At 42.6% G+C, this 25637-nt stretch overlaps 1 protein-coding gene across 9 annotated transcripts in view; it reads right to left on the reverse strand.

The window, feature by feature from the left end:
• The window catches only part of CDH18 (cadherin 18), an 896035-nt gene that overhangs the window by 392029 nt on the left and 478369 nt on the right, over nucleotides 1–25637 (reverse strand). For 2 of the 9 annotated variants that reach the window (XM_005290208.5, XM_042859887.2), the window contains exon 1: nucleotides 8080–8234. The exons of 6 other annotated variants lie outside the window; for them this stretch is intronic. The gene's annotated coding sequence lies outside the window, so the exon portion shown is untranslated. Of the gene's footprint in view, nucleotides 1–8079; nucleotides 8243–25637 lie in introns of those variants that run through there. One more of the 9 variants, XM_065584268.1, reaches the window with a different exon arrangement.

A 25637-nucleotide genomic window follows, 5' to 3' on the forward strand; every position in this document is an offset into this window, starting at 1 on the left:
AACAAAACAAAACAAAAAACTGCGATCGCGATCTGCGGCGGCAATTCGGCGGGAGGTCCTTTGCTCCGAGCGGGAGTGAGGGACCGTCCGCCGAATTGCCGCCGAATAGCTGGACGTGCCGCCCCAAGCACCTGCTTGGCAAGCTGGTGCCTGGAGCCAGCCCTGCTGTAAGCAGTACCTTATATAAATGTGTTTACTTAGGGTTACCATTCGTCCGGATTTACCCGGACATGTCCTCCTTTTTGTACTAAAAATAGCGTCCGGGGGGAATTTGTAAAGCACTCACAATGTCCGGGATTTCCCCCCTCCCCCGGCAGAGCAGAGCGAGCGGCTGGGAGGGGCTGCAGGAAAGTCCCGGGCTGGACTCCGGAGCAGCTGTAGAGGAGCCGGATCCGCCCTGCATTCTGAGCAAGTGTATCAGCACGAAGTGCAGCCCTCCCCTTTTGCAACTGGGAGCGGTTTCTGCCATGCAGCGTAGCAAAACAGGAGCGAGAGCACTTTGTGCTGATACAAGGGCAGCTCTCCCCTGCAGCCCGGTCCGGGCCAGGGACCGGGTTTTGTTGTGCAGGGCCAGGGACCGGGTTTTGTTGTGCTGGGGAGCTCAGCCACGTGTCCGGCTCGCACAGAGCCCAACACCCTGTTCTGAGCAGCAGGGTAAGGGGGCCAGGGGGCAGGAAGGTTCTGGAGGTGGCAGTCAAGAAACGGGGGGGGGCTTTTTGGGGGGAGTGGAGAAAGTTTTGGGCAGTCAGGGTACAGGTAGGGGGTAGGGTCCTGGGGGGCAGTTGGAGGGGTCTTAGGAAGGGGCAGTTAGGGGACAAGGAACAGGGAGTCTTAGGTAGGGGGTGGGGTTCTGGAGGGCAGTTAGGAACAGGGGTCCCAGGAGGGGGCAGTCAGGGGACAAGGAGCGGGGTGGGGGGCTGAGAGTTCTGGGGGGGAGCTGTCAGGGGACAGGAGTGGGGAGAGGGATCGGAGCAGTCAGGGGACAGGGAGCAGAGGGGTTTAGATGGGTTGGGAGTTCTGGGGGGGGGCTGTCAGGGGGTGGGGAGTGGTTGGATGGGGCGTGGGAGTCCCAGGGGTCTGTCTGGGGGTGGGGTTGTGGATAAGGGTTGGGGCAGTCAGGGGACAAGAGGCAGGGAGGCTTAGATAGGGAGTGGAGTCCTGGGGGGCAGTTAGGGGCAGGGGGTCCCAGGAGGGGGCAGTCAGGGGACAAGGAACGGGGGGAGGGTTGGGGATTCTGGGGGGGCGGGAAGTGGGAGGGGTAGGGGCGGGGCTAGGGCGGGGCTCCTCCCGTCCTCTTTTTTGCTTGCTGAAATATGGTAACCCTAGTTTACTAGTAACAAACACCCTGTTCTTAGCGGCATTATCATTGCATTTTTTAAAAGCTGATACTCTCTTCTCCCCTCCACCAATGTATTTTCAGTTAAAGAATGAGTATATTAATGATCATTCATTGTGAAATTATACAGTATGTGCTGCACCAGTGAAAAATCACTAGTGACCTCGCAAAATGAAAACATATAACCCTCTAATAGGAATGCTGCCTAGAGAAAATCCCCTATCTCTAATCTATTTTTCCTCTGTTGCAGCTGCCTAGTAGAGTAATGGACCTAAAGCAGAGACTGAGTTTATAAGATACAAATAATATGGGTGAAATTGTCAGTCAAATGAAATAGCAAAAGGCATGGAAGAAACTCAAATCCTGTAGTTATAATTAACTGGGCTTTAGAAATACTACAAACTACAGTTAACGTCTGCCAACTAGCCCAGTTTTGTTTGAAACCATCGCCACAGAAAACCTGCAGCCTTTTCTTGGCTCCTGCTTGCTGATTCGCTTTAAAATTTGACAAAAGTAATGATGCTTCTGTTTCATATCCAAAAATCTCTAAGTGTTCTAAAACATTAATTAATTCACAGATAAAAATTTACTTAACCTGGAGTTAAAGTTGAGTAAAGACAAAAAATATGTTTTATCATATCTTTCAAGAATATCTGTGTTTAGAAAAAGCAAATATCTATCAAAAAGCCAGAGATTAGCAATTAAGGTTGTGCTTCTTAAACAAGACTTTAATTTTCATGCAGTAGCAGCCACAACCTTAACTCTGCCCAATAGAAGCAAAACAACCAAAAATTTCTAGTTTCTTTCATTCCAGCAAACATGTACGTCAGTATAACTAATGCAATGCAAAAACATTACCTCTGGAGAGCTCAATCATTTTTATATCCATTTTCATAACACTAACTTTGGAGACTTGCAAGTGTTGCTACATCATACATCAATTAACTAATAAAGTACAGTATCAACTTGCTTCATGTTACATTTGTAATAATAATTATTATTTTCTTTGCACTTTTTAAAGCTTTAATTTAACATAAACCATTCATTTCTTTGTTAATCTTCTGATCTACCACCAGCTAGGGTGACCAGGTGTCCGGTTTTCGACTGGAACATCTGGTTGAAAAGGGACCCTGGAGGCTCTGGTCAGCACCACCAATTGGGCCATTAAAAGCCTGCTCAGCAGTGCTGTGGCATTAAGGCAGGTTAGTCCCTACCTGTCCTGGGGCACCACAGTGCGCCCCAGAAGCTCTGTCTCCTAGGCATGGGGGCCATGGGCTCCGCACACTGCCCGAGCACTGGCTCCGCACTCCCATTGGCTGGTTCATGGCCAATGGGAGCTGGGGGGGGGTGCCTGTGAGTGAGAGCAGCACACACCATGGAGCCTCCTGCCCACCCCCCACCTAGGAGCCGGACCTGCTTGCTGCTTTTGGGGCATAGCATGGAGCCAGGATAGGCAGGCAGCCTGCCTTAGCCCCGCTGCGCCTCTGACTGGTAGTCACCGAAGGTAAGCACACACCCCAACCCCGATCCCCAACCCCTTGCCCCACGCCTGAGCCACACCCAAAGCTAGAGCCCTCTTCTGCACCCCAAACACCTCATCCCTGACCCCACTCCAGAGCCCGCACCCTCATTTAGAGCCCTCACCCCCTCCCACACCCCAACCCCCTGCCCCGGCCCAGTTAAAGTGATTGAGGGTGGGGGAGAGCAAGCCACCGAGGGAGGGGGAATGTAGTGAGCGGGGGCAAGGCCTCGGGATGGGATGGGGTTAGGTGTTCAGTTTTGTGCAATTAGAAAGTTGGCAATCCTACCACCAACACATCATACTTTTCCTTTCCATACTTTTACTCTCACTCTGCTTCTCCCCTCTTTCCTTCTCCACTGCTTTCCTGCTCTACTGGCAACATCTCCTCAATCTTGGCTGCTGGTGGATGCAGAGCACCCACTAAATTTTCCCTATAGGTGCTCCAGCCCCAGAACACCCATGGAGTCGGCACCTATGATTTGACTGTAATCAAGTAATCTTTGGCCATGTTAACTACTCTTCAGTGAGGGGAATCCAGGAAACTATGTTTTCTCTTCTTCTCTTTGCTTTGTCCCAAAGGTGGTAAAAAAATTACATTTTTAGTATTTTGGGGAACACCTATTTTTTGAACATGAATTAACCTTTTCCATGTCTCTTCACATTTGGGGGGGAAATCTTCAGTCCCAGACCTAAATCCACCAATTTTGTGGCCCGTATTCCTTCATTGGGTAGAAGTGGAGGGTAAAATTGGGCTTATAATGGAAACTGAATTGCAACCTTAATTTTGAAGCTGCTTACACTCCATAATTAAGCATCAGGGAATCCCTATTAAATATTTACATATTATTTATATTCATTTTATAGATGAAGAAACTAAGGCATAGAAAGATTAAGGACAACACGTGAGATTACGGACAATAATAAGGAAAAATACAAAGTACTACACTTAGGAAGGAAAAATCAATTGCACAAATGCAAATTGGGAAAGGACTGCCTTTGAAGGAGTACTGCAGAAAAGGATCTGGAGGTTACAGTGGATCACAAACTAAATATGAGTCAATAGTGTCATATTGTTCAACAACAACAAAAAAGGAAAAACATCATTCTAGACTGTCTGAGCAGGAGAGTTATAATTCTTCCACTCTACTCAGCACTGATAAGGCCTCAACTGGAGCACCATGTCCCATTCTGGGTATCACATTTTGGGAAAGATGTGGACAAATTGGAGAAAGGCCAGAGGAGAGCAACAAAAATGATTAAAGACCTAGAAAACATGATCTTCGAGGAAAGATGGAAAATAATGGGTTTGTTTAGTCTGGAGCAGAGAAGACTGAGGGGAGACATGATAATAATCTTGAAGTACATGAAAGGTTGTTATAAAGAAGAGATTGATAAAATGTTCTCCTTAACCACTCAGGACAGGACAAGTAATTGGCTTACATTGCAGCAAGGGAGCTTTAGGTTGTACATTAGTAAAAGCTTCCTAACTGTAAAAGTAGTTAAGCACTATAACAAATTACCTAAGAAGGTTGTGGACTCTCCATCATTAGAGGTTTATAAGAACAGGTTAGACAAACACCTGTTAGGGAGGGTCTCTCGATAATATTTAATCCTGCCTCAGTGCAGGGGACTGGACTAGATGACCTACTAAGGTCTGTTCCAGTCCTAAATTTCTATCATTCTATGACTATGTGACTTGTCCAAGTTCACACAGCAAATCGATGGCAGAATCTGGAACAGAATCCAAGAGTCCTGACTCTTATTGTTATCACTAGACCATACTCCCTTTCCTTTAAGCTTCTACATTGCTGACATCTGTCTCCCACTAAAGTCTCAAACCAAATTCTAGCTGTTTTTTAAGACTTTGGATTATGTAAACTACTGTATGCACTACTATTTCCTTTGAATCATTTATGTATATCACATAGTGGGTGTCCAACACTATGAACAGAATATATTTTATTGATTTGCTTGTTACCTCTTCCCACCACCCCTTTGTTTCTTGTCAGTCTCCACCCCCATGTTCAGTGTGTCATTATAGCTAATCTAGTGTAGGCCTTCTTGCTGTGTGTGTGTGTGTGTGTGTGTGTGTGTGTGTGTGTGTGTGTGTGTGTGTGAGAGAGAGAGAGAGAGAGAGAGAGAGAGAGAGAGAGAGAGAGAGAGACAACGACTTATTGGTACCTCTCCAGTTTGATGTGGTCTGTTCAGAACATTGATCATGCCCGGTAAGTTCAATGCCACAACCACATTAACGGAATACTAATTCTTAATCAAAGTAGGATTTTAGGGAACTGAAACATACCTTTTCATGTCCATTAAACCCTATTCATTAGATTCTGAAGGAGGTTAAATATTACATACAGCTGAAATCCAAAACCACCTGCTTGACAAATCCAATTTTTAAATTAATTTCTTTTTTTCTTTTTCTTTTTTTTTAATAAATTAATGATTGTCACTAAACCCAGTAAATAACTTTAAAATCAGGAGAAAAGAATAGGATAGGGAAAATGTCAATCATAAAATCATAGAATCATAAACTTTAAGGTCAGAAGGGACCATTATGATCATCTAGTCTGTCTTTCTGCACAACACAGACCACAGAATCTCACCCACCCACTCCTGTATCAAACCTGTGTCTGAGCCATTGAAGTCCTCAAATCATGGTTTAAAGACTTCAAGGTGCAGAGAATCTTCCAGCAAGTGACCCGTACCCCACGCTGCAGAGGAAGGCGAAAAACCCCCAGGGTTTCTGCCAATCTGCCCTGGAGGAAAATTCCTTCCCGATCCCAAATATGGCGATCAGCTAAACCCTGAGCATGTGGGCAAGACTCACCAGCCAGACACCCAGAAAAGAATTTTCTGTAGTAACTCAGATCCCACCCCATCTAACATCCCATCACAAGCCATTGGGCATATTTACTGCTAGTAGTCAAAAACGAATTAATTGCCAAAATTAGGCTATCCCATTATACCATCCCCTCCATAAACTTATCCAGTTTAGTCTTGAAGCCAATGTATATTTAAAAAAAAAATCCTTTTCTAATGCAGACTGTCTCCCAAACCTCACTAAGTTAGACAAATTGACTATATACTTCAGATGAGTCAGTAATAGTACACATACATTTTTTGGCATACACATGTACACACACACACACACACACTTCATTTTGGACTTGATAGTAAACTGCTCGAGACAGAATCACAGCATAGTTCTAGTTTAGGAACTAAAGAATATTGTATGAAATTGCCCAGGGAATTAATATGGGTAGAACATAATTACCCAAGTTGGCATCTTGCCAGAATACCAGGGTCAACACTCCTACTCTTCTAAAGTCCCAAAGGATCTTTAACATCTGCAAGTGATCAGGAATTTTATTCTGTCTCTGATCTGTAAGATGGCACCATCTCCAGCAGCACAGTGCTCCCTAACATCATCTTGGTGCACTGGATCAATACTGACCTAAAGAGAAGAGTGCCATCTGTTTGTTACCTATACATATGTTCCTGCTTATGGGTTTTTGATGGTTTTTACAGCAGAAGTGAAACCGGAAGTGAGTCATTAGTGCTAGTCAGCAAGATCACTGGGGATTTTAACCAGTCAGGAAGCATAAAAATATTCTACCAGACACAATGCTTTATATAAGTAGATCAGCCATGTGGAAGGGGAACCGTATCTTGACTTGAAATCCTATAACACATTTATTTAATGCATATCCAAGAAAAGCTTGAGTTAATTATTCTCGGTGATATTCTAAGGTGGTAAACACCAACAGGGTACATTAGCTTTGGATAAAGTCAGGTTATTTTTTCTAAATGTGTCCTTTTCCCTACCTAGATAGACACTATGCCAAATATACATTAAAAACTTACACTAGATTAATATCTCCCCTGAAGACATGTGTTTACTATCATAAAGGAGAACAACAATTTCTGTGAAAGGAAAGCTTCACTGTGTTTTCAGACAACTGTATTTGATTGACTGCAGCATAGAAAATAAAGCTTTTAAAACACTGAAGCTATGTTTAGAGTTCTGGATGAAGAACAAAATCTCTACCTTAAATAGAGTCAGTGATGCTATCACCTGAGCTAACTGAAGTCCATGCTCATTTTACCTTTCCTTTTCAGCACTTTCCTCTGAGCAAGAGAAAACTGATGGGGCATCACTGCTCTTGTAGTGGGATGTATCCAAAGTCCCAATTTAGCCCACAAAGTACATATAAAAAAAGTATGCATACTATATTACAAAGTCTGACTCTGAAATGCATTACTATTTGTTTACACTTGTGACAAGTAAGTGGCTTCTCCACCCTCTTGCCCTTTCTCAGTGGTGTCACTCATGCAGACACAGTCACACATGCACACAGGTTCAATGCCACCTTGTTTTCAGAATACACGTTACTGAAGTCATATTGATGAACTTCTTCCTTGCTTAAATCCTCAGTTCCAAAACCCTGCAGAAGCGCGATTGGCAAAGTCATTGAGTGAGCTAAAGTAATGCTGAATCGTATATTATTTTTTGTCCACTAGCACAAGTGGTGTGTGTGTGCGGGGGAGGGGAAATGAAGGGAGGTGTCTTTTCTGGCTGTGCATCTTTTACAGTGCCCTTTACAAGAAGTAAAAGTTTAGGCACTGCTTAAGCTTTAACAAGCAGCTACAGCTAAAACCATGACAAGAGCTCTGTTCTACTGCAATTTCAGTGCTCAGATATCATGTAATGTTACGGGTATTGGAAAGACTGATTAAAAATCACTGTTCAAATATCAAATGTAATGTTCCTGCTATACAATCTCTCATGGTTTGCCTTTTTATATATATTTAGGTACATATATAAATAAGTTCTGATCTAAAGCATATGAATGTGATCACCATTAAAATGCATCTGCACATTTTTCTCACAAGTTATACAGCAGAAATGTAGGTATTGTTCAGACATTCACAGATAAATGCACACAGAGAACACAGCTATATTGTTATGCTTATATTTTGTAGGCTGCACTACAATATTCTTGGATAAGCAAACACAATTCTAAAATATCACAAGGGTATGACTTACACATAAGAGTTAACTTTAAGATAAGCATATTATAGGCTGTGGATTCACTGCTATAGTAATATTTCACAAAATATTGTTGACACTGGTTAGAAGACTGTGTTAGCAGCACCATAGTCCAGAAATATTAATGTTGCTACATATTAAAGTGTCATTTTATTTAAGCCTTACCTTGGCTGACTTGCCCTAACTGGTGACAAGGAACTTAATTTATAAGAAGCAAATGGGGACTTTTCTCAGTGCTCGCAGCACAGCTGCTCCCAGTCCTCAGAGAGGCACACGACTCCAGCTCTGTGTACCTCCAAACCCCTCAGCTCATATGCTCTGCTTCTGCAGTTCATGAGAGCTTCTCTGATTGGCTGGCATTGCCTGTCTGCCTGATCCTCTCCCTCTCTCTCTCCTTTTTGCCCCCCTTGTTTTTCTTTCTTAAGCACTTCAGGGCTGTGCAAATTCTAGAGCGTACAGTGTTGGTCCCCCTTTAGCCCTTTCAGCAAAGTCATCTTGCATGAAACATAAAAAAAGAAAACATATATCTTAGCTCAGCATCAGCATCACTGCAAAAAAAGAACCCTTTAGTACTAGAGCTCTGGAAAAATGACAGCTCTGTGGCAGTTAGCCCATAAATTCAGTACAGGAGAGGGAGGGGGCAGCAGAAAGAAGGGGCTTGGCTGTCAGATGGATTGGGAGTGCACAGAAGGAGTGTACAAGGGAAAGCACACAGTAAGGCATTGGTTGGCAACCTGGTAATAAATTTTCATATTTCGGTGCAAAGTCGTCACAGCCAGCTAAACATTCAACTGCTGGCTCATTCATCAGCGATCCACACGATCTGATGGTGGCTGAGAGATTCAATTTGAGTGATGTCCTTTAATGTCTTATTCCAGTCTTGCCAGGGCACAGATAGCTCACCCCCTCCAGGTCAGCACTATATATTTAAAGAAGAATAGATATGGATTTTCTGCCATTCAACACACCCTTCTTTACATTATTCTACTATAAACTGAAACTCTGTAGGTATTTTGTTGCCTCAGACAGCTCTGTGTCAGGACACGCTGGCTTCATGAAAAATTTATTCCAGAATCCGTGTCTTCTTTAACACCTTCAGTCCAAACACAGACATACCCATCCACCCCAAGATAAATAGCATTGGCCTGATCCAGGTTTTAGATAACGGAGTAAACAAGTGCCAGATGCTGCTTACCCAACCTGCTGTGGGCAATCCATAAGAAATGTAATTACCATATAAGTGGCAACTCTGGCACACAGACTGTTGGCAGTCAGAGATCCTGTCTTTAGCTTCTGGGTAGCAGCATGAACTGGGATGGGTGGACAGATGAAACTGAATATGCTGAAGTTACACAAGGAGGAAAAATAGGAGAGAAAATAATCTCATAGTGAAACAAAAAAATGCAGATGCTCTAGACTGGATAAAGGAGAGATGGCATGAGAAATTCTACAATGTAATGTAATTGGACTAAACACCAATATCCTGAATTAAATGCAGGGAGTAGCAGAATTGTGTCTTTGGGATGTACATTTTAAAGACGTAACTTTAAAATTTGTGGAGAAATATTGAAGCCAAAAGGAGTTAGGAGTTTGGATTTGAGAAATCTAAACTCAGAAGGAAGTGAAACAGAAACTGTTTCCATCCGCTATTTGTGTGTCCTCTGGCTTGCAACAGCAGCACATCTGAATCAATGCTTTAATGTTCAGTATTTCTGCATGCCCTCTCTCATGAAGCTTCAGTTCTGAACAAACCAGGTTTTATCTTTCTCCAGATTCAGATTTTTTGTTTTTAATTCAGCTCTTTTTGTTGTTGCTGTGTTTCAAATCTCCCCCATCACAAAGGGGTAGGAGTGGATGTGTGTGTGTGAAAAAAAACAAAGCAAAGCACAACAAAACAAACAAACCAAACATTTTACTCTTTAATGGGTGATACAGATCACAAATCACACTAAGACATTCTCTAGAAATGCTGTACTCGGTATATTTCACTGCCTTTAGTGATAAGAGACAAAATGTTTGCCTGCCTGTCTGCCTCTGAAGCATTTGTTGAGATGCCACCAATATGCAACCTGGGGACAGACTTGAAAACAAAATTGTAAGTCTTCCCTAGTGGTTTTCACTGGCTAAGATAGAACTAAGCACATCCGCTGGACATTCATAATGCAAATCAACAGGCATTTGCTACTGTACTGAGTAGTACACTAGGATGACATGCAGAGGGGACTACTGATAATACCAAAGAGCAGTATTCAAATTCCATAAAGAGAGTTTACAAGTTGAGGATCTCTATGTTTTCTGCAACAAAGAGTCCTGTGGCACCTTATAGACTAACAGATGTATTTGAGTATAAGCTTTCGTGGGTGAATACCCACTTCGTCAGATGCATGCATGCATGCTTATGCTCCAATACTTCTGTTAGTCTATGGTTCCATAGGACTCGTCGCTTTTTACAGATCCAGACTAACACGGCTACCCCTCGGATACCTGACTCCATGTTTTCTGACATTATACAGACTTCTCTCAGGAAACATCAATGTAAAAAGTTTACAGGGAGCACAGCAAGATGCACTGGTATAAAATGATTAGAAATGTTCTGAACATTTTGGAATTATTAGAGGGGCTCATGAGAGGAAAGGGACAGTCTGCATTTCAGACTCTTCTTCCACTCTGAAGTTTATAAGGAGAATCAAAGGGAGCGAACAGCCCGCCTATATAAAATCAAGTAATTTGTGTGAGGTGCTCAAAGATGATTGCAGAAAAACATATAATATATCAGTCACCAGGGCCGGCTCTGGCTTTTTTGCCGCTCCAGGCAAAAAAGCCTCCCACCGCCCTCCCGCCACTCCCCCCCCACAGCGTGGCAGGGAAGGGCGCCGAGCCTGGCCGCGGGCCACTCTCCCCGACCGGCCGGAGCACCGGGGGGAGGGTGGCGAGCCTGCCGCGGCTCCGCTGGCGGCCGGAGCCCCGGGAGGAGGGCAGAGCGGAGGGCGGAGCCCGCCGCGGCTCCGCTCTCCCCGGCGGCCAGAGCACCGGGGGAGGGCGGCGAGCCCGCCGCGGCTCCGCTCTCCCCGGCGTCCGGAGCGTCGCGGGGAGGGCGGCGAGCCCAGTCGCGGCTCCGCTCTCCCCGAGTCCGGAGTGCCGCGGGGAGGGCGGGGAGCCCAGTCGCAGCTCTGCTCTCCCCGGCGGCCGGAGCCGGAGCACCGCGCCGCGCCGCCCCCCTCCAGGTGCCGCCCCAAGCACAAGCTTGGTGGGTTGATGCCTGGAGCCGGCCCTGTCAGTCACTGGAATTTATTACTGCACTAATCTCTGAGACTGAGAGAACTGGCATTGCGGATGCCAAGTTCCTACTTGTATTACTTCGAGCGTGTTGGAAGAATCCTTTCATTGAGTGATATATACATACCTAAGTGATACGTACCTACCTATGAATCTAATCCAGAATTCATGAAAGACCTACTACTGAAATATGAAAGATAAAATTACTGTCCTGGATTGTGACAGTACTATCAGAGGTATTCCCAGGGAAATTTAGGCATATCACGTTCAAGTAATTCTATACATAATTTTATCTCAAGAGTCCAGTAGGCTCCTGTACTTTTTAATTCTCAAAAGGTAGAAACTCCTCCTGCAGACTACATTCAGAAAGTTCCTTTTGTGAACTCATGAGACTGTGCCAATCATCACAAAAAAACCTGTGCTTTTTAGTATTTTCCAGTGTAAGGGCTTGTTATACAGTACTTCTAAGAGTAACACTGAAATAGAGGTTTCTATTTGTGAAGTAGAACATGCAGCTCTTCACTACAGCACTAATCCTGTTAGTTTACATTAAAAAAGAAAACATGCAGTATTTCACCTTCCGGCTCCCGGAAGCCATGCCATGACCCAGCTCCGAGAGGTGGGGGGCCGCTTCAAGCCTAGGAGTCAGAGAAGGGATAAGCCACTGCTTCCGGGAACTTGTTGAGGTAAGCACTGCTCAGAGCCTGCACTCCTGAGCCTCTCCCCATGTCCCAACCCCCAGCCCTGGTCCCCCTCCCGCTCTCCAAACCCCTCAATCCCAGCCCAGAGCACTCTCCTGCACCCCAAACCTCTCATTCCCAGCTCAACCCCAGAACCCGCACCCCCAGCCAGAACCTACACCCCTTCCTGCACCCCTGCCCCAGCCCTGATCCCCCTCTGAACCCCTCGGTCCCAGCCCAGAGCACCCTGCTACACCCCAAACTCCTCATCCCCAACCCCACCCCAGAGCCCACACTCCCAACCAGAGCCCTCACCCCCTCCCGCATGCCAACCCCAATTTTGTGAGCATTCATGGCCTGCTGAATAATTTCTATTCCCCGATGTGGCCCTTGGGCCAAAAAGTTCACCCATCCCTGGTTTAACAGATTTTGTTAACTATTTGCAGAATAGTTCTAATTTATCTGGTCTCTCTTTGCTGTCGCTTATTATGCTAAATGTATTGATCATCTTGCAGTTAACTGCTTGAAAACAGATCATTCAGCTAATATTAAAACAGTTATAAAAAGACTGAATCTTTCATTAGTAAATAAGGTAATAACAAATCAGGGTCATTTACAGATTGCAAACTGCCAGCACCTCGGGGATGTTCAGAAAGGCTAATCATTGGCAGAATGATGCTGCCAGTTCAACTTAACATTTTTTTTTATTTGTACTGTGTACAGCAGCAGACAAAGAAACTTAACACTTTTGTTGCCAAGGATCTCACCACTGCTTCTAGGTTTCTACTGTTAATATGACATTAACACCAGGGAAAGCCCACCTCCCTCCCCCCCCCCCCCGCTTATTTTTTTTAGCTGAAACTTTCCAGTTTTACAAGAACAGTTAGAAATTATTCCTTCTTTTCAGCAGTCACATGAGGCCTTTTTGTTGTTTTAGCATCAATCTACTTTAACACACGAAAAGGAATGAGATTCATTCATTTTCAGAGATGGCAAACTAGCTCTTTAAATAATAGTGTTTTTCATGGTTGTGGGCAGGGCAAAATGTTTGACTGGACTCCACCATATTTTTTGTCCTCTGCTCTAATGCATAAGAACAGCCAGCCACATCTGTACGTCTGTCTGTCATACTGATGTCTCTCTCCTTTCATTATCTTACTTCTTATGTCATCAACACTTTTAACCCATTCATCCCCATTTACAAGACCTTGCCAAGTTACTGACATACACAACAGCAAAACAGTAGATGTCAATGTACAGCAGACCATTTCAGTGGGATGGTCACTAATTATTATTACCCTCATCTTGTTGTTTGATATTCATATTTATTGTATATTGTTTTAATTAAATTCTAAGGTCCTCTAGACAGTATTTTCCCTTGAGTTTTGACATCGCCTAGCATGATGAGGCCTGTATCCTGATTAGGACCTCTGGGAACTAACATAGTACAAATAATAATACTCTTTAAAGTCTTTTTACATACTACTATAGTATAGTGTATACATTAATGTACCACCTCCATGAAAGATTACTATGGGCCTAATACTGCCCCCATTAAAATCAATAGGAGTAAGGGGTTCCAATTTTGGTTAGACATATTCCTAGAGGTTACATCACATGACATATTAATCTTTAATTAAAGATTAATCTTTAACTCCTGGAGACTCCAGGACATTCATGGAGGGTTGGCAACCCATTGGGCGTTCTTCCATTGACCTCAGTGCAAAAAAGGCCCTAACGTTGCAGGCACACTCATCACAGCTTTGGAACAGACCATGCATCTCTCCCCTAACCTATATTTCTTTAGGACTTGGAGTATATTTTATTTGTCTAGAAAGTACATACCACACTTTGGGTTCTGTAGAAATAATAAAAGAATAATTATTCTAAGAACAGGGCTGGCTCCAGCTTTTTTGCCGCCCCAAGCGGCGAAGGAAAAAAAAAGAAAGAAACCAATTGAGCTACCGCCAAAGTGCCACCGACGAGTGAAGAGAGGGAGTGAAGGACCCACCGCCGAATTGCCACTGAAGACCCGGATGTGCCGCCCCAGCAATGGACGGAGTGCCGCCCCTTTCTATTGGCCACCCCAGGCACCTGCTTCCTTCACTGGTTCCTGGAGCCGGCCCTATCTAAGAAGACATGAGGGGCATGGATTTGATATCACTACTCAAAATACCTAACACATGCTTCACACTGAAGTTCGTCTCAACTTGGCATTTCACATTTCTCACTGAAGTTTCATCTCTCCAACCTACTACTTGTCTAGAACCAAACTTAGCCTCGAGCAAGAGAAAAGAGGAAAAATAATCAGTGAAAATAGTAACCACAGCTAGTGCAGAGATCCTCCAAAGTCTCTGGTCAACATTTTCACATCCGAGTTTGTAAAATTTTCATAAGTACTGAGCTTTTGCAGTTCCCATGGATTACCAGATGATTGTCACTCCTGAAAACCAGGACACATTTATTTAGGGGTCCAAATAGGTGTAGGCACCCTATACTAAAGGGGCCTCTGAACTTAATTGGGAGTGTTCCATTTGGGAAGATCCTTTGTGCTGCAATCCAACCTTGGAGACCATAACTCCCATGATGCCTTGGAGAGGGGGGGAAGAGAGAGAGAGAGAGAGAGAGAGAGACTTCCTGTGTGGTGGGCTCCATTTTGGGAGAGGAGCTGAGCTTGTTGTGTGGAGCTCTGTCCATACCAGGAGCTGCTGCTAACTGTTGTTAGGAAGCCAGAAGCTGCTGCTGAGAGCCCATTGGGGCTTTGATTGAGCTGAGTATTCAGTGGTGGTTGGTGGCTTCACTGGAGCCAAGGCAAAGACTGTTGCTGTGCCTACAGCTGACTGAGGTAGGCCTGAGGTGAAGGCAGTGTTAGTAACCACCCCCCGTTGTTTGAGAAAGTACTTGCAAGGGAAGGGGGAAACAGCAAAGAGACTCTAAGAGGTGATCTGAGTCTGAGAAGAGGCAGAGTGGTCTTCTCATCAAACCAGAACCCAGGGTTGCTGACATTTGTTTAAAACAACTCCAATCTTCAGAGGGGTTGTGCAGCTTGTTCCCTTGGCTGGATTGAGTCACTGGATCAATGGAGAGCTGTCTCCAGTTTCAAGATCTCCAAGTGTGCCCACACAAGTGTTTATAACTCTGAAATCCAGAGAAGTGTACAATCCGGGTGGGGTAAATGATGGCAATGTACATGCAAATTATATAAGCTTAATTTATTACTGTAAACTATATTTGTTAATTGATTTGTTGAACTGCCTCCTTCCCGATTTAAATTAGTGGTGACATTTAATCTCAGTCTGTTATATCATGTTTTCTTAAATTTTTAAAGGTGTCTTAATTCTAATCTAAGTGCATATTGGGTATATATTATTTATCATTTGTATTTCTGAATTAAGCCAATTGCCCAGATCAGCTCAGGTTTATTCCTGGAGGCTCCCACTGTACACTACTGAGTGTGTACAGGCCCAGCCAGGTGGACCGCCAATTTCAATTTCCTCTACAAATAAAAGGATGGCAGCAGAGGGATGGATGGAGGATTCCCACCTATCCAACATCACCACTGGGATACTCAGGACCTCCTTTAATGTCAACAACATCAGGTGAGTGGTGCCTGTTACCGAGTAACCCAGGGAGGAATGGTGGGGTTACATAGGGATTTAGGAGACTCACTCTAAGCACACTGATTTGTAAATTTTATCCTTTGTGTTTTGAAAGCCTTTGAAACCCATAAAGACTATTGGACAAAAATGGACTGAATATAGCCCTTTAATAGACATAATCCTTGTAATGAAACTATGAATCCTTGTGTTCGTGCCAGTAAGACTGGACATGAAACAATTTTCCACAACTGTCAGACTAATGAAAAGTTACACAAGAGATATAGGATCACATTAAAATTAATACAAACATTATTTGTTGATTATAGATACTCTTACAGATATCAAAACAATTGCCTTAAAGAACGAACACTTCAATATAACCACAGTAAATATATACTATGCACAGTAACAGTCTTCTACCTTGTTCTGGAATGTTCATCCTATCAAGCAAGAGGATGGTTAATTCTCTATAATCTCATAATCCTCAAACTCCTGACTGAGACTGCTTACAAGGATGCCAGTTAGTGCTAATTGTGGCAGTGGATTTTTTTATAAAAAGGTTTGGTAACATGTCCACTGGGAAATTGATTCAGACAAGCATTTCATTTTACATAAGTCCCCGCTGGTTGGTCCCCTTCCTCATCTGGCCCTCCATATTTCTTTTTAAAAGTTTCTTTTAAAGTTTGAATCTAAAAAGAAACTATTTATAAAAGATTTGCAAATTCTGCAACAGCCAACAAAACTCAAGCCAATGGTGATGTTGCTGATGCTGCCTTGGCTCCCTATACATCTAATACCACTGGAGTGTTTTCTAACAAAACAACAACAGCTGTTGCTAAATAGAATTATACCAATAATAGTTGCTAATCACAGACAATGAGTGACACGAGGGCCCATTTCCCCTTAGTATTCCATAAAACGACAGGCAAAACATGCTCCCTGGACATGTAGAAAACAAAGTTGCACATGCCATGCAACTACCTGTTCCCATCGAATTATGAACTCAACAATTCCCTCTTCAGTTGCAAAGTACAGAGAATATGAAAGCATCTCAGCTAGAGGGAGGAAAATAGAAGTGCCATTTCCTTTACTGAGCCCTCATCCACACTAAAAAGTTAGGCTGACCTAACTACATTGCTCAGGACTGTGAAAAATTTCACACTCTGTGAAATATAGGTAAGGCAACCTAAGCTCTGGTGTAGACACCACGAGGTTGACAGAAGAATTCTTCTGTCGTCCTAGCTACCAGCTCTCAGAGAGGTGCACTTACTTCAGTAATGGAAGAACCCCCTCCCATCACCGTAGTAAGTAACTAAACTACAGCGGTCCTATAGCGTTTCTACTAGTGTAGACAAAGCCTGAGTTTCTGCATCATTGTACATACTGAATGGAAGAAAGTGAGAAAAACGAGAAGACACAACTAGAGACAGTGCTGTGTCTGACTCACATGTCAAGACATCTTTCTGCCTACTCTTTTACTCTTCATATTAGTAAATACTGTACCCTGCACTTAGTCAGGATACACCTAAGCAGGAAGCCCCCTTAATTGAGACGTCTCCCATGAAACCAAAATATCCTTAACAATATATAATAGCAATGACTGCTGTTTATTAGGGATACTTTCAAGTAACTGAGTAGGGCTTACAGAAGGAGATTAAGAATTTTTGTGAATCTACACTTATGCTCTTCTAAACTAACAGAGCCAAAAGAAATAATCTCTGATATACTGACATTAATGCTAACTCACAGACCAACTCTTTCCAGAGAGTGATACTGCTAGTTATTTATATATTCTATTTGCATATAATAAACAATCTGGCTTCAAAATTTTGTTTTCAAGGTAAGCGTGTAATAGTGGAATTGGATGGCTCATGTGAATGATAATGAGATACAGAATCTATCACCTCTCTGGCATTTCTTTCAATTCACTTCAGGTCAGCACTGAGCAAATCTTAACATGTAAAAGCTGCATAGTCACCTAAGGGGCAGGAGTTGGTGGTTTCAGACCAATTTTTACAGGACAAATGATAACTTCATGAAAATCAATTACAGCTGATATCAACTAGCCATACTTGTTGGACAAAGGATTAAATGGTCATGGAGATAACTTATCTCACTTCTATTGGTGGCCCCTTCATTTCAAGGACATTTATAATGCTCTGTGGAGGAATCTTGACCTTCTCCTGTCTCTTAAATATCTGTAACTCATAGAATCTTAGATATGTGGAGCTAGAAGGGACCTCAAGTGGTCATCTATTCCATCCCGTGTGCTGAGGCAGGACCAAGTATACCTAGACCACTCCTGACAGGTTTTTGTTTAACCTGTTCTTAAGAACCTCCAATGATGGGAATTTCACAACTTCCCTTGAAAACCTATTTCAGTACTTAACTAACCTTATTGTTAGAATTTTTTTTCCTAATATCTAACCTAAATCTCCCTTGCTACAGATTAAGCCCATTACTTTTTTTTCCTGCATTCAGTGCATAAAGAGAACATTTGAGCACCACCCTCTTTAAAAGAGCCTTTAACATATATGAAGACTTATCATCCCCTCCACCCCAGTTATTGGGTCTTTTTCCTTAACACTTAACATGCCCATTTTTTAACCTTTTCTTTTAGGTCAGGTTTTCTAGACCTTTTATCATTTTTGATGCTCTCCACTGGACTTTCTCCAATTTGTCCCCATCTTTCATAAAGTGTGGCACTCAAAACTGGACATAAGACTCCAGCTGAGGCCTCACCAGTGCCAAGCAGAGCGGACAATTACCTCCTGGGTCTTACATACAACACTCCTTTTAATACACTCCAGAATGATAGTAGCCTTTTTCTCAACTGCATCACATGGTTGGCTCATATTCAATCTGTGATCCACTATAACTCACATATCTTTTTCTACAGTACTGCCTAGCCAGTTATTCTCTATTTTGTACCTGTGCATTTGATTTTTCCTTTCTAAGTGTAGTGTTTTGCATTTGTCTTTACTGAGTTTCATCTTGGTGATTTCAGACCAATTTTCCAATTTTGTTTTTCAATTCTAAATAGACACGTTTTGTTTCTAGTGTTGTAAACTTCACCCCTTTCACAAGCACTCAACATTTATTTCAATAATAAACTAAACAATACAAAATAAACCACTTACATTTCTGCGTATGTCAGAACCACCAAATTATGGAGAAGATGACTGAATGTTGGCCAACAAATATCTGCAGATGTTTAGTCAAAAGTTGAATGTATATTTTCATCAAGTGACACATTTTATGTAACAATCAGGATTCTGAACATGAAGAACTTTCTAAACAGAAAGTCTCTTCTAATGCCTGTGTTCAGGAATGACATAGCTTTAAGGGATATGATGAACGTCCTATAAGACAGTAGACCAGCACAAAGTAACTCTAGCATAAACTCAGCAATACACTGGATATGGATTGAAAGTGAGAATTCTGAAATGTAGTAAGATGAAAAAATTTCTATTGATCTGTGAGTGTTCATTTCATTGAAACTAAACTGGTGAAACATGACGAAGCAGTGTTAAGGAAAAGAAAAACTTCCAAGTGCTATTTTGCCCCACTTTTTTACAGGATAGAATCTGCTTTGAGACTTGGAAAAGTTCTCTCACTCCAGAGGAGTACTTAGGGTTCCCATTGCTATTATTATTCCAGGCACTACTACCTTCTTTAATCTTAGGAAAACTTTCATAAAACATTGAAAAATAAATCCATTGCTGCCATGTGAGAAACTCTACAGGATCTATGCGTTAAAAAGAAAAAGTTAAAAAAAGAAAATGTGTCACGTTTCGCAACCTATACTCATGGATACTGCTAACTTGTAATAGCACTTTGCACTAATATAGTACCACAACTGGCCTTTGGAAGTGCTAAACCCACTGTTAAGATGTCTAAATTGTTAATGAATCCACTTTGTGGGACAATCACATTTAGAACAAGGGCATGGATTCTATTATTGTCTGAGTACACTCGTTCCATTAGCTTTGGGTGAACCTAATTTCAGGCCAAGGCAGAAAAAAGAAGGAGACAGAGCAGTCTTCTGGGAAGAAAGAAAAACTGAGCGGATGGAAGGTATACAAAACCCACCTTCTTGGGAGTCCCCAAAATCTTAACACTTGGCTCATTTGCACTTTCATATGAAGAGCTCAAATGAACAACTGAAGCACCAAGAGTTTATGGGATTTTCTTGAAGTCACACCATGAATCAGTTTCAGAACTGGAAACAGAAGTCAAGAAATTAAGAGTAATTCCTATTTCCTGCTTTTACCAGAAGAAAACATTCCAGTTCTGCCAGACAACAGCATTCTCCTAGTTAGAAAAAAAAAAAGTAATTGAAATACTGCTGTTTATTGAGATTTAAAAAAATGCTTTCCATAAGTGGGGAAGCATTTTTAATACTATTTTTTTTGTTTCTTGTGCTATTTAGCTTACTTTAGGATTAGTGAGAATTGCAAACAATGTTAGTATGTTTTTGTAGATGCATAGGCAACAAAAAGTACCCTTATATTGATTGGTGACAAGCAATGAAACAAACATATGTTTGCTATTTTCCCCAAGCATAAACAGAGCATGGAGGTTTTCTGAATTGTACATTCTGTTTTATTTTAATTAAAATTAAATGTTTAGTTACATTTCTTCTGTTCTGTCAAAGAATTCAATAGATGAAATGATTAATGGGGAAAATGGCAGCATTTTCTTTAGTGCCCACATCATAAACACATCGTAGATTATCAAACATCTTTTCACTGGAGGTAGGAAAACTAAATTAATGTGAAGCCTGATTCATAGTAAAAAGGTTAGCTAGAGTACTGTGCTTTTGTCTTATGTCTACTAAGAGCAAAGGCAAATTTTTCGCAAATCAACATTTGGTAGTGAATATCCTAAACAATGTGAGACATAATCTTCTTCCATTGTTATTGGAAGTTATTGTTATAGTTTTATCCTCCCTACCCTATGTTGATTTAAGTCAGACTTATCGGGTTAATTACAAAGTCTGGTTGTATTCTGAAGATTGATTATAACAATGGCATATTCATAGATTTTATGGCCAGAAGGTACCATTAGATCACTGAGTCTGATATCCTATATAATACAAGCCATATAATTTCATTCATATTTCCTCCTATTGAGCCAACAACTTGTGTTTGACTAAAACATATGTTCCTGAAAGACCTTCAGTCTTCATCTGACAATTTCAAGAGATGCAGAATCCACCGCCCCATCCGCCAGTCCTATACACTCAACCGGAAATCTGCAAGTCAAACTAGTCCTTTCCTTCTTAAGTATCACCTATAATTAAGGTTCTGCAGGCCAAGCTATGCCCTCAGTTACACCAATGCAACCCCCTTGTCTTAAGTGGAGTTGTACAGGTGTAAATGATTGGCCTTGTACCTGGCTTTTAGTGAAAAATTCTGGTCATGATTGGCAGGGGAGAGTATGCTTCATGCTATTCACTTGGTAGCTAGAGACAATAGTCTAACTTTATATTTACCACTAAAAGAACAAGATGTGACTGAATATACATGAAAAGCATGTTTATTCTGTAAGTAGGTGCCATTTTTACATAATTTCCTTTCAAAATAGCAGTAATTGCTGAGCTAAGAGATCTATAGCTTATAAAACAGTTTAATATTCCATACTAATGAGGAACTAAACAGTTAATCTCTAAACATATCTAAAAATGGAAATCTTTAACAGTGAGTTTGGCAAAGTTGAAAGCTAATTACATATTTCCCCCCCTAGTTCCTTGTAATATAAGGCTATGGGATTAATTGTCTATATATCCATCCTTCATTTTTTCTTTCTTCGAAATGCCTCATTAGAAGTAAAAGTTCATTGCTGCAAATGGAAGTTGAGACTACGGCATGCATGTTTTTCATGCAGTTGACATTTTAGCGATGACAAAGATTATTTTAACATTTAGAGAATCTAGGTTGTATTTTATGGTCAGAAAATTAAAGTCAGTTGTGTTTGGGGTGCTGGAGGAGGCCCTGGGCTGCAGTAGGGGGGTTGGGGTCTGGGGTCTGGGAGGGAGTTAGGGTGCGGGCTCTGTCTGGATGGCGCTTACCTCAGGCGGCTCCCAGTCGGCGGCGCAGCGGGGATAAGGCAGGCTCCCTGCCTGCCCTGGCTCTGCGCTGCTCCCAGAAGTGGCTGGCATGTCCGGCCCCTAGGCGGAGGCATGGCCAGGTGGCTCTGCATGGTGTGTGCTGCCCCCACAGTTCCCAATTGGATGCGATTTCTGGCCAATGGGAGCTGCGGAGCCAGTACTGGGGGTAGGGAGAGCATGTGGAGATTCCCTGATCACCCCTGCACCTAGAGGCCAGACATACCGGCCGCTTCCGGGGAATTGCATAGAGCCAGGGAGGCAGGGAGCCTGCCTTAGCCCTGCTGCACCGCCAATCGGACTTTTAATGGCCCGGTTAGTGGTACTGACCAGAGACACCAGAGTCCCTTTTCAACCAGGAGTTCCAGTTGAAAACCGGACTCCTGGCAATCCTAGTTGGAGCCTAAGTATGTCAGTTAAAAATCCCAGGCCTATTATTGCTTCATTTATGACACTTCATACAATAATACACTGTATTGGTATCTGTATTTTATATTAACCACATTCATTTAACAATTACAATAAACTATATAATATTATTGCAAGGCCATTCATCATGCTGTAGTTTAGGGTTTAGTGAGATGTCCTTCATCCAAGTTCTATAAGGGGATCCCAACCCCCGCCCCCACCCACCCACATTCATTTAGAGGTTACCAACTTGCTCACAGGGTTACCAACCTGGGCCATCCAGGTCGGAGTCTCCCGGAATTGCTCTCAATCTCCTGGTTGCTATTGAAATCAATCTGGGAGATTTTAATAGGCCAAAAGTCTGGTCAGCGGCACACTTCCCTTGACCCCACATGGCTCTCGGAAGCAGCCAGCATGTCCCTTTGGCCCCTAGGCGCAGGGGCAATCAGGGAGGCGCCACACTCTGTCCCCACCCTGACAGCTGGCTCCGCGGCTTCCATTGGCCAGGCAGCACGGCCAATGGGAGTTGAAGGAGCGGTGCCTGCAGGCAGGATCAGTGTGCAGAGCCCCCGGCCGCCCCTGTTGCTTCCAGGAGCTGCCTGAGGTAAGCATCGCCCAGCCGGAGCCCGCATCCTGCACTCCCCCCCCATACTCCGAACTCTTTGGCCCTATCCTGAAGCCCAGAGCCCACACCCCCTCCCACACCCTCATCCATGCCGGTGAATGTGAGTGATGGTGGGGAGAGTGAGCGATGGAGGGAGGGAGGATGGTGTGAGAATGGCTGGGGTAGGGGCATGGCTTCAGGGAAGAGGCGGGACAGGGGACGGGGAAAAGTTGTTTGGGTTTGTGCGATTAGACAGTTGGCAACCCTACCTGCTCACTGTCAATTTTACATGAAAATAGCCCCCCCCAAATCTATTTTTTAAGAAAGCATTGTTCAAAAAATTGAAGCGAGATCCTTTTCTCAGCTACGATGCAAAGCACTACACTAATCAATTCAGTGTGTAACTGAACAATCTAATTTAGTTATCCAAATTTGAAAATTGGGCTCAAAATATGTAACTAGGTGACCTTAGGGAGTTATACTGTGGGGTACACAAGCCATTTATTTTAATAACTTCTTTTTACAGAAAAATCTCCAGGGTTTTGGTTGTACCTCAGGAAACGTAGCAGCTCCTACTTTATCCTCAGCAAAAAAAAGGAGCTGGGGAAATGGGGTGAGAAGGGTGATCATTTATATAGTATATTAGGTCCAAGTTCTGAATTGTGAGTGGGTAGTTATGTGCCAGATATTCAATATGGTATAGTTGTTGTTGAAATCCCCTTATCACTAAATTAGAAATTGTGCCCTACTTACAGATTTTTATTTGCTGTAGTGTAGCAAAGTATTATACTATACTGTGTGTCCTTGACAAAACAATATTCAGGCCTTGCTGCTGATACCACTTTTATAAGTCATTTACACCTGAATATAGTAACCCAAAATACATGGGGGGAGGAGGAAAAGTCTACTGCTCCAGAGCACTTTAAACTCTGTATTCTAAAACTGATGACTCAAATATGTCTACTGAGACAAAAGCCTTTGTTAATTAACTTATTGAAGTATACAGAACTTCTTAACACCTGCAACCATCAATAAATAAGCAACAAACTTTCCATTGATTATTTTCAGAGATCGAAAGGCCTCTGCCAAATACCTCATTACTTGTATACATTCAGTGGTTGTCTTTTGATTCTCAAGGAGCCCCAGACCACATCTTCAATGCAGTTCCTGGCTTCACTCAACATTGAACCAAGGGTTTTCATTATTCCCTGCATGTATGTGTTTCAAACACTTTTCTGACTTTTCAACTAGTGAAGCAGACACCTGCATCACAAAGCACATATTCTGTTCGTTCTTTACAGTCAAACAAGCCTCAATCCAAAAAACTCTTAAACACATGCATATCTTTATGCACGTTAAAAGGTTCCACAGAGTGAATGTCTAGACATTCCATTGATTTCAATCGTTATTGAGCAGTAATAAGAAATGTCCTATTTTGATTACAGAGAAGCTTTAAGACAATTTAATTTTTAACACCACAGTACAGGTGTGTTCTCCAGATCCTGTAAACACATATGTATGAGCTTATCTTTATTACAGCCTTGTCCAGCATGTAGAGTACGTGTAGCTACATGCCACAGTGAAAGGCAGGTTGTGTCCACCCTGCAGTGTGTAGCTACTGGCTCTGGTAGGGGGAAGGCTCCAGCAGTGCGGAGGCAGTGGTATACTATATTGGTAAAAATGGCAGCATAGACTGGGGAGGCTCTGCTTTGGTGTGATGATGACCATGTAGGGTATAAATACCCTAGGATTGTGCATGTCTCTACCTGCATAAGCCGTACCTCACCATCTAGCCTCCTATTTTTACCCGTGCTAGCTGGGCATGCTGCATCTGTACTCTACATACCACCACAAGGGTAAACATACCTTGCCATGAGTAGTAGCATTGATTGCAATACACTACTCAGAAGAGCAAAGTTAACCCCACGAGTAAATATTTGCAGGATAGGGCCATATTTCGTTATGTAAAGCTTTACTAGTGACCAGAGCTGTGCAAATAATTGATTTTTTGGTTTGATAGCCGTTCCAAAAAATTGAAAAAAAGTTGTGTTTTGATTTTGTTTGTTTTTACAAAAATACAAATGAAGACCATTTGACAGGAAATGGTAGATTCATCTGGGCACTTAGGTGCTATTCATAAAACTGAAGAGGAGTAGCCCCCTCTCCTCTACCTTTAATCCAATAGCCCAGTGATTAGCAAAGTCACCTGAGCTATCTCTGAACCAGATTTGAATCCCCACAAATTTGTTTTGATTTTGGCTAATTGTTTGGTCAAATAACAAAAAAATCAGAAATATCAATATCTCACATGTCCAAATCACAAATTTCCTTTTTTTTGGTGGGGGGGGAGGCTAAATTCACAAAGGGAAGTTAGGTTCCATCCATATAACAGAGATAGTGATGGTGCTGCCATCCCCCATAAGCCCAGTGGTTAGTGCACGCACCTCAGATATGGGTGAGTCTGGCTCATATCCCTGCTCTGGAGTATCCCCCTCACCCCATTGGTGAGCATCCTCCAGGGTACCAGCTATTCTGGGGTGGGTCTCTCTTAGTCTCTCCTGTTGAAGCTGTTCCTCTTCGTTTAAATATTCATAGGAGAAAGGACTTGAATCATCTCTGTTTTGTGATTGGTGCCTAAGTCCCCTTGTGATTTCAGACCCCTACCATGAAATATTTAATTTTGGACATGTCAAAATTAGTGTTTCAACATTGCTGATTTTTTTTTTTACCAGAACAATTAGACAAAATTGACATGAAATAGTTTGGTCAACCCAAATGTGCGTTTTTTCACTGAAAAAAAGTTTTGGCCAAAAAATTTGGTGCAGCTCTACTAGTGACCCACATGTCATAATGTAACCTTTGGGTGGGCTAGAGTTCACTTCATTTCCCATCTCCAGTGCCTTTAAAAAAAAAAAAAAAAAAAAAAAACACCACCGACTCCTCCCATAGAAAGTAGCTGGAAACCCAGAGTTCAGTCTCTAAGGATTTTCAGCAAAGATTACACAGGGTCAACCTCCCTACATTCAAGTCCCAAAGGGAACTAAAGA

Source organism: Chrysemys picta, chromosome 2 (assembly GCF_011386835.1).
Source record: "Chrysemys picta bellii isolate R12L10 chromosome 2, ASM1138683v2, whole genome shotgun sequence".
In the NCBI taxonomy this organism is placed as follows: Eukaryota; Metazoa; Chordata; order Testudines; family Emydidae; genus Chrysemys; species Chrysemys picta.